This window comes from Puma concolor, chromosome D3 (assembly GCF_028749965.1).
Source record: "Puma concolor isolate L17-30 chromosome D3, mPumCon1.1.hap2, whole genome shotgun sequence".
NCBI classification, from domain to species: domain Eukaryota; kingdom Metazoa; phylum Chordata; class Mammalia; order Carnivora; family Felidae; genus Puma; species Puma concolor.
In genome coordinates, this window is record NC_141678.1 from 41,124,753 (window position 1) to 41,140,555 (window position 15,803).

General features: G+C 41.8%; 1 protein-coding gene across 1 annotated transcript in view; it reads left to right on the plus strand.

Annotated features, from left to right (window-relative positions):
• The first annotated feature begins 928 nt into the window (after positions 1-928).
• LPIN2 (lipin 2) overlaps positions 929-15,803 on the plus strand; it is an 86,532-nt gene continuing 71,657 nt past the window's right edge. Inside the window, exon 1 of the mRNA XM_086682566.1 lies at positions 929-1,060. The gene's annotated coding sequence lies outside the window, so the exon portion shown is untranslated. The remainder of the gene's footprint in view (positions 1,061-15,803) is intronic.

Below are 15,803 nucleotides of genomic sequence, written 5' to 3' on the forward strand. Positions count from 1 at the left end.
CTTGGTTAAGGATGGGGCAAAGCTTGGCTGATGAGAAAGAGGCCGAAGGAACTTAGATGAGGAAGTGGTTGCCCTTGTTCCTGCTGCAGAACCACAGGGGGTTCCTGAGACTGGAAGCCGGTTTCCTGGGTCCCAGCCCAACCCAGCCACACTCCATCTGTGGGAAAAAAAACTGTGCAGCCGCTGGGCTCACCACGCAGGAGCTTTACATCAGTGCCTATTTTCCAAGATCCTCAAAGTTATATAAATTATCATTATCAGAATGCGTACTGAGAAACTAACTGACGTTTGTAAGTAACACATATACTTCATTCATAACTTTCAATAATAGGCTGCAAAAAGATAAAAACCGTGTGCGGTAATATGGTTTCGGCAATCCCTTTCTTAAAAGTGTATTTTAAAATATGTAATGGGATTGGGGAAGAGAAGGGTGGGGAGAATAACCAAACAGGCGAAGTGGCTACTGTTGATCAAAAGTGGATTAAAAAACATTCAACTGTACACCTTTCTTTGCACTTTAATACATCTTTTTTGGCAGTTGGGCTCTAAGTTCCACGTGACGCGCCACACGGTTGCCATGGAGACTAGCAGAAACTTTTTTTAGAAAAGTATCCCTAGCGTTGCCCTACTCAAGAAAGAGGCCAGTGCCCCTGGCCGGGCAGCGCAGGAGACAAGCAGCCGCCACGGCGCATTCGGCGGCGCTGGCCAGGGAGGGAGGCCGCTAGGGTGTCGCGCGGCCGGGAGGCGGCGGCCGAGCGCGGCGTCACGTGGCCGGGGAGGGGCCTGCGCGCCGCCCGCCCGCCCCTCGGCTACCGCCGCCGCCGCCGCTGCCGCCGCGTCCCATTCATGAGGGCCGCCCGGCTCGGCTGCGGCCCAGGCGGCTCCCGAGGCAGCGGCGGCGGCGGGCGCCTGGGCCTCGCGCGCGTCCTCGCACGGCCCCGCCCCCTCAGCCTCCGACGAGCCCGCCTTGCGAGGCCGGTCCTCACCGTCGCCGTCCAGCCACCGCCTCCCGTCGGCCGCCCGCGGGCGCCGTTGCGGGTTGGGAGCTGAGCCACCGCAGGTAAGCGGGCGCCGAGCCGGGGTCCTCGCGCCGCTGCGCCGCCCCCCCCGCCCCCCCCCCCCCCCCGCCGTGGCTCGGGCTCCGCGGCGGGTGTCGCGTCTCTGCGCTCGGGGCGGCTGGGGTCGCCAACTCGGTGCGGTGCCGCTCTGACGGAGGCCGGGACCCCTGCCCCCGCCTCGCCGCCGCCGTCACGTAGACGCGGGCCCCGCCGGCGTCGTGGCAGGACGGGTTTGCGGGGTCGGCTGGGACCGGCGGGTGCTGGGTGAACGTGAGGAGGGGGACGTGAAGACTGAAACATGCGGGTGCCCCCGCCGCTGCCCGAGGTGATAGTCACTTCAGAACCCCCAACTCGCAGGTTTCTGGCGTAAAGGCTGGAGCGGAGGCCGAAGTGACGCTTGGCCGAGCCGCGCACGCCGAGGAAAGCGCGGCTGGAGGCCGCGTCTCCATCCCGCCCCCGGCCCTGGGGGAGGGGGCGCCCGAGGCACGTGATCGCATTCAATCCAGGGCTGGGAAGTTGCTGTTATTTCTCTGCAGCGGTTCGTTTGCCCTGTGTCTCCACCTCCAGGTTGTAGACCCGGTCCTAAGTGTGAGTAGTTTTTCCCTTCGCAACACCACCCCTTCCCTCGGTAAATCTCAATTTGTATGGAACGTGTTAAGACACAGTTTCATAGTAAGGGCTTCTCTCTCAACTTTTAACCCGGCGGATCACCATTTTCTCCACTCTTGCGAACAAATTAAGACTGTTCTCGTTGAAAATTTGGGATGACATTTTGAAGGCATACTGAACAGGCAGAAAGATAACCCTTCCTTGCAGAAAGTGCTGGAACTCTGAATATTTGGAAATGCTCTGAAGTGTTATTTAACAGACCGCTATACTAATTTTAAAGGTACATCGGGGGATTATTTTTCCAAACCTGTTTGTTTGTTTGTTTGTTTGTTTGTTTGTTTGTTTTAAAGTGAAAAAGAGTCACTTACCTCGGTGTCAGGCCAGGCCCTGTTGAAGCTCTGCCCAATAGAAATGTTCTGTAAGTGTTACTGTTTATTAAAACTTGGTCTGGCTGGTTCATAATGCTTTGACAATACAAAGTCAAATTTTAAATACATTTAAATACAAATTAAAAAAAATTGTATTAAAATGTATTAAAAATACATTAAAAAATTTAAATACACATTTAGTGGCCCATATGGTTGATATGTTGATGGTCTGATATTGATCTTAGTGGCTTAAGCACGTGAAGTATGGCAGATAATGCTGAGATGGGGAGAGACAGGGCCCACAAGGTGCAGGGGAAGGATTCAGGTGGTCCCCTAGTGCAGCATCCTCACTTTTCATGAAGGGCAGTCAACCTCAGGCCATACCCAGCCAGTGTATAAAAAGCAGTCCTAAGGCCACCTGTGAAAGAGCACTGGCCAGGGAGTGTGGCTTCTTCCTTCCAGTTCAATATGCAGTTGATTGTGATATATCAGAGTGAAGTATCTCCATGTCCAAATGTTGATAGAGACGGCCATACTAGAATGCTAGAAATGAAACGATAGATTCTGTCTTAAAACGTGATGGCATAGTTGAGAGCCAACAGAGAAGCTTTATGTTTAAGAGGAACTGGAAACGGGAGCATTTGAAAACCATTCAACACTATAGTAAAGCTACTGTGAAGAAACAATTAAGAGAGTCAGCTGGGCATTGTGTCCTTCATTGCTCCAAGAATGTAGCAATAAAGGTACTCATTGCCCTGTATTGTAATTTTTGGTTTACTGACTGGACTGTCGCCTGCACTAGACTGAAAGTCCTTGAAGGCCAGACTCTGGTAGGTGCCTGGTACCAAATGCTGAGCCAGCTTTTAGAAGAATCTCCATGGAGGGCTGTTGAACAAAGATAGAAAGCAGCAGTCAGTCTGTGTGTCCTTACCAGTGACCTGAGAGCTGGTGGCACTTCCTGTACACTCAACTTTCCTGAATTGTGAGCTTTGGTTGAATGATCCTGGTGGTGCCATGCATTAGAGGTGGTAAAAGGTTAAATTAAGCTCATGAGTATTACAGGGAACATTTTGCAATGTTTAGTTTAAATATTAATATTTAGTTTAAATATAGCTTGGTTCTCTGTGTCAACAGCTATTCCCTCTGGGTATGCCTTTTTTTTTTTTTTTTTTTTTTTTAGTAATTTCTTCGTATAAGGCAGCACGGTAACACTTAGCTGGAAGCTTTGTCTTGTTGGGAGGTAGATACAGCTACCTTTCTTAGGTGCTTAGTAATGTAAGTCAGGAGGTTTTTCTTGAAGTCTAACTTAAGTCCACCTGCCTTTAATTTAAATCCAACCCTTTTTGTTCTGACCCTAATAGCTGTCACGGTTTGTGTGTGTATGTGTGTGCATATTAACTTGCCAGTCAATGGCTAGACAGTGGTTGGGACCTTTATTTTGAAAGCCCCTTTTTATCTGTTTTATTCCCTTCATTTATGAGATGTTGTATTTCTGGCTGAGCCCCAGAGTCTTCTGAACTGTCATTTGCCTTCTTCATAATGAAATAACTCACAAGTTGGTAGGCAGAACCTCTAGTTGGCAGAATCCTATATAAATTGTCTTATTAAAACTTGGAAGATAATTATTATAGGCTGGAGTAGTAAACTTTATGGCTGTATCAGAAGGCATTCAAAGATTCCTCGGTGACTTTGCTAACAATGAACTGCACTTTTTGGTATCCACTTCCCTTGCTGTCTGCTGTCGGTTTGATTCTTTTAGTAACACAGTATCACTCCTTTAGTCTTTAAGACAAATGTGTGCTCACCCAGGGAGGTCCAGATGAAGCAGCTAGGTATCTCTGAGAGTCCGTGGCAACCTATGTGTTGGGGGTGCCATTCCAGCCCTGCTGGCCTCACCTCTGGCTGCCTTGCTCTCCTGACCAGCCACAGGAAGCTTGGCCCACATCGTCCACCTCTGCTCTAAAATGCTGAGACTGGATGATTCTGCTGTAAGTTTTCAGTCTATAAAGAAGGAAGGGGAAGAAAAAAAATGTTAGGAGATAAGCTGTGCTGCAATGCAAGATAAGCCCAAAATGTGACTTTTAGGATTAGAATAATGATAAGATACACATTTTAAAAATTTGATTCACTGACTACAGTTCAGAATCTTTTTCTTCTAAAGCCCTTGAATGCCAAATTTCTGTCATCCTGTATTTGTCAGTTTAGATTGGTGTTAAAATTATTACTAAAAAAATGAGGAAGGAGCCAGAAATCCTTGAACTTGTAAAGTGTAACAAAAGTTACAGCATTGGCTCCTTGTGCTACCTTCATTTTACCTATGTACAAAGAGGGTCTAGCTGAAAGTCAGGTGACTTGTGTGTTAGAGGATCTTTTAACTTTTATTTAGGTCAAATATATAATTTGAGAGACTACATAAATGTGTTGGAAAAATGGAGGGCTCATAGAGATCTTTTAAAAGTCCATTTAGAATCCGTGTAGTTATCTTTGTAATCTTTGAATTTAGAACTTTATTATCTGATGTTTATATTTATCTGTGGTGTTACAGATTTTCAACATGAACCATCCAAATTAGGCTTTTCTACTTCTTTGGAAGAGAAACACTGGCTCCTAGAAAAGTCCACTTTGAGATGTTTGGGTAGCTAGGGGATTGCCTTTATCTGACGTTTTGGCATATTTGAACAGTAGGGAAAGTCTTCTGTAGTTAATTTTGTGAATAGTAACTGAGTTTCTTGACTTTATTTCATTTCATATTTACTTTTGTACCAACTCTCTTAATTTTACTGTTGAATAATACGTATATTTGTCTGAACAGCCTCTAATCATTTTTTTCAATGAGGCAAAGTATAAATAAAATTTAAGGTGATTTATAAATTCTAAGTTGTTTTCAACTCCTGGCATCTTTTTTTATCTTAACTGTTCAAGAATCTACAGTGATCCATTCTCACCTGTTTCAGCAAATAGAAGTTTCCCATCTCTGTTCTCTTATTTCCGTTTTCTCCCTCCCATCTCCACTGGCCCCAAACATTTATCATTTCCTTCAGTACTCACTTTTCTTGATTACCTTAGGCTGTGGAAGGCGTTGCTCTAGCTGTTAACCAGTATTAGAGTAAATAACTGTTGTCTTTAATTTTTAGACACTTCATGTGACCTGCTGGTAGCGCTAGTTTGCCTTTTTTCTGTAAATGTCGAACTAAGGGGAGGAGTAGGGAAGAGATGGATTGTTGAATGGAAGTGGTAAGAAGTTAGCCTTTTTGTTCAGAGTCTAGTAGAGAAAGTAGAATTTGAGGAGAGGAGGAAAGGACGTTGAAACATGAGCAACTTTTTAGGATGGTCCTGAGGATAGGATCTGTTGATTTTAAAAGTAACTACAAGGGGAAAGAGGAAGGGACAGACCTTCATAGGTTGATGTGCAGAAGAAAGCTCAAATGGAGTGAGCTGGAGTGGCTGTACAGACCTTGTATTTGCAGTTCAGTGGAAACTTTTTGAGGGTTTGGCATGCTATCTACCATTGTTTTGATATTTTAACTTTTTTGGTCACTCGTGAATTGAGTTGAAATTTTAAGTAACATTACAGGGGTGTAAAGGGATGTGGATTCTAAAAGTTTTAAGAAACATGATTAAATACATAGCATTTCAAAGACAAAGGGTACCAGTATCTAGGTTTAAAAATTATTTGGTTTTGATGGTCATAACTAAGTAATTATCAGTGATTTTGCTCAAAAAAAAAAAAAAAACAAAAACAAAAAGGCACATGGTACCAAGTAACTTTAGTGACTGACTAAATTTCTGCATTTACCTATTTCTGGTATAATGGAAGGGATAATTGGTTGTAAACATCTTTTTTAAAAAAAAAATCTGTTTTTATATCTGTAGTAAGATGTTTTATTTTTATAGGAAGAATCTTAATTACAAACGAAAAATTGACTGGTTAATCTGGAATTGAAATCTACCTAAAAGCTTTTTTTATGTTTCTGAATAAACAATGGAATTGTACAATTCCATGATGGTTCTAATCTATTCAGTGCATTATGATGTGACATGTGTTGCTCCTGGCAAGATAGATGTGTCCAGCTGCACTAGAGACTTGGTGTTTACTGATTCTGAAAGAGAGGTATCCAGAATGTGAATAGCTCTTATAAGGTATTGGGCATAATCTATTAAATATAAAGGAATCTCAGACAGCAAAACCATCAGATAGTTGATGTGAATTATGAACTCTGAATTGGAACTCTCTGAAGTGTGGTATGTTACTTTCTCCAACAGTTGCCTGTAAATTTGTGGTCTTTGTAAAGTGATGTGCCTTTTTTTTTTTTTTTAAATTTTTTTTCTCCGTTTTTTATATATTTTTGGGACAGAGAGAGACAGAGCATGAACGGGGGAGGGGCAGAGAGAGAGGGAGACACAGAATCGGAAACAGGCTCCAGGCTCCTAGCCATCAGCCCAGAGCCTGACGCGGGGCTCGAACTCCCGGACCGCGAGATCGTGACCTGGCTGAAGTCGGACGCTTAACCGACTGCGCCACCCAGGTGCCCCAGTGATGTGCCTTTTTTCGAACCAGTTTAAGTCAAGCAATGTTTGGGCTTACTGAAGAACCATGGGGAATATACTTTTTGTTTACGATACTAAGTGTAATTATTTTTTTCTTTGTAAAATATTGCAAAATTATTTGCCCACATTTTATATATTTTAAATTATTTTAATCTCAGTGTTTTTTGGATCAGTAATACTTATCCATCTGACATAACTATATTCATAACATCTGTTTATATATGAACTGCAAAGGAACAGGACTTATTTAGAGAAGTATCTAAATATTTTGTGAATAGAAAGCTCTCTATTTTATAATTTAAAATGTGTATTAGAGATGCTTTATAAGTAAGGATTGATCTTGTGTTGTAGGGTTTTCTAACTGGTTCAACCAATTCAAAATATCCTGCCTAAAGTAGTGGTATTTGAAAAGTAAACATTTGGAATTTTGGTGTCTTTAGCATACTCTATCCACTGAGATTCAGTCTGTAAAATGGTGCTGATGCCTATTTTTTAGGAACACTGTTTCTAGGAGGTGTTTAATGTCTGTAAAAGATTATTATTATTATTACAGTTACATGATTAAGTACTTTCTTTGGCTGAGGCATTGTGTTTTACATAAATTATCTCCTAAGAGGCACAACAACCCTGCAAGGTAGAGATAGTAGCTGCATTTTCTAGGTGAAGACAGTGAAGCGGAAAGAGATTTGTCAAAGGCATGCACCTGTGTATTGGCATTGACCTACCCACCCACCCCCATTCCATTGTCCCTGCTCCCATGCCACCACACTGCCCAAGGGACTGTAAGAATTCTTAGGAATCTGCTTGACATGCCAAAACTAATTTGGGGGTGTTGTTTTTACTTTGTTAGGTAGAACTGGAGAATTGACTTTTTTTTTTTAAGTTTATTTATTTATTTTTGAGAGAGAGAGGGAGTGAGAGAGAATCCCAAGCGGGCTTCACAGCATCAGTGCAGAGCCCTATGTGGGACTCGAACTCATGAACTGTGAGATCATGACTTGAGCCGAAATCAAGAGTCGGATGCTTAACCAACTGAGGCACCCAGATGCCCTGGAGAACTTATTCTTAATGTCTGCATCTGTAAACTGCTCGTAGAGGGATAGCACCTGCTGCATAGAAGCCTTGGGTTTCTCTGAATCATTTATATATGCAAGAGAAAGACCAGCCAAGAAAACAGTGGAGGTGATTTGACTCCACCACACCTACTTGGTGCCTGCTCAGGAATGAGCTAAACAATATGAAGCTGATGATCATCTGCCTGCCTTCTGTAATATGAGCACATCACTGGGCTGAGTTGGGATCAGGTGTTTAAAACCTGACCCCTAAATTGTAGCTAAGTTTTGCTCACAGACTCTGCTTGAGAGGAAGGCAGTTCTTTTTAGTGTTGGGAAGAAGAAATGGGCTCAGTTGGGCTTTTTGAGACATGGTATGTCAGTATCCAACATGATGTCTTCTTGAAGGATTTTCCTTGGTAATTTTGACTGTTCCTGATATGAGAATTACACTCCATAACCCCTGGGTTATGTGGAACTTGATTGTGAGTAGGGGCCCTGAATTAAACATTTCAGAATTGGACAGAGCTTCTGGCCTCTTAATCCATGTAGGAACCTTGTTTCATCACATTGTGGGTGGCCAGGTGAAACCCCTAATATTGTCGAGTATCTGAGTTTGCATTTTTGAACAGATTTGTTTTTGGAATTGGCACTTTCTTCATTATATCACTTGATTCGCTTGGTAACTAGATCTGCAGACAGGATTCTTTGTGATGGAATTTTAATGGTGTTTTACCTACTGTAATTGAATAAATGGATAAGTTGGTATTTATCAATTCTTCAATACAGAATAACTTATGAAACAGAAATATAGTCATGGACCGTTAGGAATTCCTAAATCATGATTACACATTTGGCATATAGCTTATCAGTTGTCTTATCTGTAATATGGAGATAACAATACCTACTGATGGCCTGGTTCTGAGGACTAGCTGAGACTGTGTATTAAACCAGAGCCAGAAGCCACCTAGAGGTCTAGAGGAAGAGTGGCAGGCTAGGATTTCTAACCCGACAAGACATGCCAGTGTTGAGGGGCACAGGGGCAAAGGGCAAAAGGCAAATAGCACATTCCTCTTGCCTTGAAGTAGCTTATAGACTTGTTTGAAGCAGAATTTTATAAAACAGGTAAGGATTGAGAAAGGAGTACTACATGAGTGATTAAAAGTGAGTCATAGGAGGGGAACCTGAGTGGCTCAGTTGGTCATGATCTCGAGGTTTGTGAGTTTGAGCCCCACGTCGGGCTCTGTGCTGACAGCTCAGAGCCTGGAACCTGCTTCAGATTCTGTGTCTCCTTCTCTGTCTGCCCCTCCTCCACTTTTGCTCTGTCTCTATCAAAAATAAATAAATGTAAAAAAAAAATTTTTTTTTTAAGTGAGTTAGAGGAGGACCCCTGGGTAGCTAGCTCAATCACTTGAGTGTCCAGACTTCGGCTCCTGTTAAGGTTATCTTGCGGTTCCTGACTTCATTCAGTGCTGAGCTCACTTCTTTTTGGATCCTGTGTCCCCCTGTCCTTGCCCCTCCCCCACTTGTGCTCTCTCAAAAATAAATAAAACATTGAAAAATGAGTCAAAGGAAATATTTGGAGTGAACTTCTCTGCTTATATTTTTAGCATGAGGATATGATGTTTAGTTAAAGATGTTTGTGCTTGCTTAAAATTTCCTTGACCCAGAACTTTTATTTCTATAGTGTCAAAATAGAAAATGCATTTTTATGTTAGCTGTTTTGTATCCAAATCTTATGCACTACATATGTTTGTAAATTTAAGCCTTGTGATTTTTGCCATCATTTCATCTCTTATTCTGTGAATTTTGTTGCCTAGGCCCATAGGTGGAACATTGTCTTTTGTATCTAGAAAGCAGAGCTGTCCTTTATACACTGCAGGTAAATGCGTAACTAAAAAAACCCCCAAAGCTCTTGCTGTCTAGTTCAAAAGTCTGTAACATTTTTCTATAAATTTTAGTACGTGACTGTTATTAAAATTTCTTTAGATTATATAATTACATGACATTTCTCACTAGTTGAAAAATACTAATAAACCTGTATTGTTAATGGTGGATTTTTTTTTTTTTAATCTTCTAAGGATCATCCTTTTCAACTGTTAGCTAAATCTTTTGCTATTATCTTTGCTATAGAATGAAAAGGGCTTTTGTGTTAGGACATTCCCCTTTCCCAAGTGAATGAACTGGGCAACTTAATAAGAACCTTACTGTATTTAAATTTTCTGGTTCATTTGTTTTGTCTTGTTAATGAGACATACCTAAAGCTCAGTGCTGATGCTGAGAGCCAGAAAAGAGGTTTTCCTGTAAAAGCAAAGCAAAACCAAACCCCACAGAGCTATTTGCTTGGTGTTTGTTTTTTTCTTTTCTCTAATAGTTTTCATTCCTGTAGATAGGATTCTTTAGCATGTAGTTCCATCATATAATAGTGCTATTCGTCTTTTACATTTTTAAGTGTATTTTAAAAAAAATTTTTTTTAATGTTTATTTATTTTTGAGACACAGAGAGACAGAGCACGAACGGGGGAGGGTCAGAGAGAGAGGGAGACAGAATCTGGAACAGGCTCCAGGCTCCAAGCAGTCAGCACAGAGCCCGACGTGTGGCTCGAACTCACGGACGGCGAGATCGGGACCTGAGCCGAAGTCAGACGCTCAACCGACTGAGCCACCCAGGCGCCCCTAAGTGTATTTTTTTAAGTGTAGTTTAAAAATTCAGATAGCACTTTGAGATATATAGTGAAAAGCACCAGTCTCTTCCTCACTCCTGACTACTGCTTCCTAGAAACAACTTCTTCGAACTCTTACCTGTTTCCTGTGGGATTTTCTTCTGTGGGTCTATGCCTAAACTACTGCAGCTTGTTTTTCCAAATCTAGACATTCTCTGTGGGTTTCTTACTTTGCTAGATGAGGATTCATCTCTCATACAACCCTCCTTACACACTTTTCCTTCTATCCTTCTAAGGTAATCATATCATAATTTTTTATTTTCTCTATATTCAGTATTTATGTTTTCATGACCAAGTGTTGCTCAAAACTAGGCATATACAGTGATTTAATTTCTTCACCAGTTCAAATTTCTGTTTTTTCTGGAGTTAATTGTTTTGTTGGCTCATGTTTCTTAGTACCAGTCACAAATTCAGGCCCCCACTTTCAGACCGAATTACAGGGCTCTGGGCAGTGAACACCTCACCTGCATCCCATTAGTTTCTCACCTCTGTTGGGTACTCTTTCCTAGAGATTCCTCTCTCAGCCTGCCTCCTCATTTTTGGTGGGCACATCCTCCTGTAGCTTTTTGAGAAAGGGTTCACAGGAGGTCAACTCTGAGACCTTACTTGACTGGAAATTTATACTAGCCTCATCCTTAATTGGTTAAGCTGGCTATGGAATGCTAGAATGGAAATACTTTTCCTTTAGAATTTTGACTTGTAACTGTTGAGAAATCCCAAGCTTTTTAATTTCTGTTTCTCTTTCCTTCCCACTCTATGTATCCTTTCCTTTTCTCTTCCGGTTTTCTTTCTTTTCTTTGTTTTTCTTTCTTTCTTTCTTTCCTTTCTTTTCTTTTTCTTTCAAAACTTTACTTCTTTTTGAAGTCGCTCTTACTTTCATCTTTTGATGAGGTGCCTTCATTTGTGATTTGCAGCTGTGGTCCCTGGACCATTAATGGTGAAGGAGTGACTGGAACAACTGGGAAGAGCCCTCCTCACCTGGCTTCACGGTGAACCCACAGTCCTGGCCTTGCTTTGTACGTTCATGCCTGGTTGGCAGGCAGGTATTTCATCAGTGTCTGTAGGTCAGAAGGGCCTAAAAACACTCAGAACGTATGAGTGCTTCTCAGATCTGGTGAGGCTTCACGCCACAGACAGGATCACCTGCAGCTGTATGTCCTCATGAAAAGTTTGGGAGGTAGCTGGCATTGGGTGCTGTGCCTCTGATTGAGAGCATGGTGTGCATCCTGCTTTGTGTAGCCATGCCCACAGGGTGATTGCTGAATCCTTTGTCCTTGAAGACCACAGAGCCTTTAACATTGTTTATTGGCATCTTTCCATTGTGGCTGCCTTTGATAGAGGCCACTACAGTTCAGGTACCTCTTCATCTTTTGTGCTGGGCACTTGGTGGGAACTTTCATTTTGGAAAATCATGTTTTTGACTCTGGGAAATTATCTTTTTTTTTTTTTTTTTTTTGAGAGAGAGAGAATGTGTGACTGGGGGATAAGGAGCAGAAGGGCAAAAGGAGAGAGGGGATCTTAAGTAGGCTCTGTGCTCAGCACCGAGCCTGATGCATGGCTCAATCCCATGACCCTGGGATAATGACCTGAGCTGAAATCAAGAGTTGGACACTCAACCCACTGAGTCACCCAGGCACCCCCCTGGGAAATTATCTTGTAGTTGTAATAATTTTATGTAGTTCTAATGTGTTTTTTTGTTTTGTTTACATACCTTCACCAATGTGGGCTCTTTTTTTAAGCACTTAATTACTTTCTGATCCTCCATTTTTTTTCCTCCATCCATTTTTCATCTTTTAAAAACTTGACCTCTTTTCATTTGCTGTCATTGCCTCTAGCCATTCTTTATACTTGTGAGTTACCCCTTTTATATTTCTTTACTGTTATGTTAGTGAGTGTATTGCAAGAAAGTACCAGAAACTGGATGGTTTAAACAACAGAAAAATTTATCGTCTCACTGTTCCAGAGGGTGGGTTATTTCCTTCTGAAGCCTGTAGGGCGAATCTGTTCATTCCTCTGTCCTAATTTCTGGTGGTTAGCTGACAATTTTTGGCATTTCTTGGCTTGTAGATACCTTAATGGTCGCATGGAATTCTGTATGTGTGTGTCCATCTCTCTTTCTCGCTCTCTCTCTCTCGCTCTCTCGGTCCAAATTTCCCCTTTTTCTGTGGAAGCCAGTCATGATGGTTTAGGGCCCACCCTAATGACTTCATTTTAACCTGATTACCTCCATAAAGATCCTGTTTCCAGATATCACATTCTGAGATATTGAGGGTTGGAATTTCAACTTAGCATTTTTGGGGCGGCACAGTTCAATTCTGAACAGTTGGGTTTTTAAGAGAGAATGAAAATAAAGTGTATGTCTTCCTTTGTGTTTAACAGAATGTCTAGTTATTGTAATGTTTTTAAAGACTGTTTTAGTCACATCTATCTTCACTGAAGATTAGAAAGCAACTCTCAGGAAGTAATTTTTAGGTTACGGTTTGCAGTTTTTGTTCAGATTTATGTGACTGTTAAATTTCTGCTGGTTTCCTGAATGTTTGATAACTTAGTATCTGAGTCACCTCATTTTTTTCCTACTCTTGCTCTGTTTCTAAAGTAATTTGAAGGTTGGCAACATGACTAAAGAAGGAACAGCAGCAGTGGCTTGTGAGAAAGTAAATCCTAAGTATATTATCATGGCATAGTTATGGGAGTATGATCAGCCAGGTTCTAATGCTCTTTCGTGTTAATTATACTTGTTTTTTCAGATGTGAGCCTTCCTGGGTTGAGTTTGTTTGTTTGTTTGTTTGTTTGTTTGTTTGTTTTAAAAAATTCTATCCTACATTTTCTTGGTTTTGGCTTCTCATTCCCTTTACCTAAAAGTAGCCTACCCTTCCTTCCTTACTTTCTGGCAGCATCACTCTCTTTAATTTCCTGTGTAATAGTTATCCCAGTCTAGAATTTTATTTTTTATTTCTTGTCTCTTCTTTCTCCATTAGAATCTAAATGCTATAAGAGCAGGTGCATCAACCAGGTTCACTGCTTGATCTGAGAATAGAATAGTGCCTAACATGTTATAAAGTAGGCCCTGCTTTTAAACAGGTCAGTGAGCGAAACAAGTTTTATTTTCCAACATTCCAAATGTTGCTTCACTGAATTGCTTTTGCTCTTGGAAGTCCTTCTGTCTTGTTGAAGTAGCTCAGTGTACAAGTCAGCTTGTGATAACACAAGTGGCTCAGCCTTACCTGGCATTTGTTTTGCAAAACTGTAAAACTAGGACACAGCTCAAACTGGAGTGATGAGTGGCTCTCATAGCGGTGCAGTTGGCGATGGCTACTGTCTCCACAGATTCTCCCTTTATCCACCCAAATGTCCTCCCAGGCTGGGAAAGGGAGCTCCCCCCTAACATTTCTGAAAATCCTACTAGGGTTCCAGTAGTAATTGTGCACAATAAAACAGGGCCTGAAATTTGAGTTATATTTTAATTGGATTTTGGTGGAAGGCTCTCATCCATCTCCACAGCCTCTCCCAGTTTTCCCAGAAGCCTCTGGGAAATATGGCCAATATGGGATGCCTGGAGTTGGGAGTGGAATCTTTGCATGGCTGCACAGGAGTTCATATCCCTGCTTCCTGGCCTCATGGTCACCACATTCTGTTTAATTGAGACAGACCCAGGCAGTTCCAAAGAGAAGAGTGGAGGAGTAGTGAATTTGTGCTTCCTGATCTAGGAAACAGGGAGGGAGGTGCTACATTCTGAGAGTTAAATGTAAGAGAGATTGCAGGTGTTATTAAAAACTGAATATGGGGGCGCCTGGGTGGCGCAGTCGGTTAAGCGTCCGACTTCAGCCAGGTCACGATCTCGCGGTCCGTGAGTTCGAGCCCCGCGTCAGGCTCTGGGCTGATGGCTCGGAGCCTGGAGCCTGTTTCCGATTCTGTGTCTCCCTCTCTCTCTGCCCCTCCCCCGTTCATGCTCTGTCTCTCTCTGTCCCAAAAATAAATAAAAACGTTGAAAAAAAAATAAAAAAAGATAAAAACTGAATATGTGTTACAGGAGCTGAGGAATTCTCCTGGTCACTTTTATGACATCATTTAAGTAAGCCGGCAGATTGGTACTTATTTTTTTCTTGTTTTTTATTCGTATGCTACCAGTACAGGGAAGACCTTTCTCTCCACCTACAGGAGTCACTGAAAGTTGATTGATGCAGTGTGTGAGACTGGTCAAATGGTTTATGTAGCAAAAGTCACCTTTTAACTGGAATTGTGGTACTGTCTTGATTTCATCATGGTATCCTGAAGGGTTATAAGGAAATGGCCTGGCATTCAGATGCTGTCCCAGAGGTGATTGCTACAGCTTTGACCTCAGTCATGTTCCTTTGAATTTCAGGTAGGTTTAGAAAAATACAAGCTCTTGGGGTACCTGGGTGGCTTGGTTGGTTAATTAAGTGTCCAGCTTCAGCTCAGTTCACGATCTCATGGTTCAGGAATTCGAGCCCCACATCGGGCTTTTCTCCCACAGCGTGGAACCTGCATGGGATTCTCTGTCTCCCTGTCTCTCTGCCCCTTCTCTTCCCTCGCCCTCCCTTGCCCTCCCTCTCTCTCTCTCTCTCTCTCAAAATTAATAAATAAACTTTTAAAAATTCTTTAAAAAAAATTCAAGCTCCAAAAATGAAGTGTGCATACTCACAAAATGTTGAATCTGGTACCTCTCCTGCAAAAGCTAACAATCAGCTTTGAAATTCTTAGGTGATTTAGAGAACCTGGTGCCTGTGGTAAGGTCTCTGTAAAACCACATGATGCTTTCTATGTGTGGTGAGGAGGGGAGAAACAAGAAGTGGTTCTGTTGTTCTGGGTTACATGTATGATATTGGATACAAGACTGTCCTGGGATGTGAGCAAATAGTCATTTCTTTCCTGCATCCTCACAGTGCTTATTGAGATGGGGGTGATGGATGATGACAATTGATGGACATTATTCACAATGAAAAATACTATTTAAATAAAAGATGCAACACATTGTGAAGTGTAAAGTTTACCCATAAGATCTAATATAAGTTCTTCAGCTATGAGCTCCATTACAAATGAATAAGGAAACTGTTGATACTCCTATAAAAGATGTTCCTGTGAAGGAATATGACTAAAAACTTAATGCGATCAAATAAATGTACACTGCCCACTTCAGTGCAATATATGCATTTCAATGATGCTATCATACTTACAACATTTTGGAACTCCATTTTCTTTTCAAATTACTTTCAGAGTCTCAAAATATATCATTTTATGCTCAGTGGTGGAAGGTTTTTACCCCTTAAGGTAGGTTAGGGTTTTCACAATAGCTACAAGTCATTTAGAGCAACATCTGGTGGATCATGCATGTCAGAGAGATGAACAATAATCTACTTCTGTGCTGTTTAAGAGTTGTGACCATATAGTAATGATAGTGATCATGCAGTTTTTACTTTTTTTTGA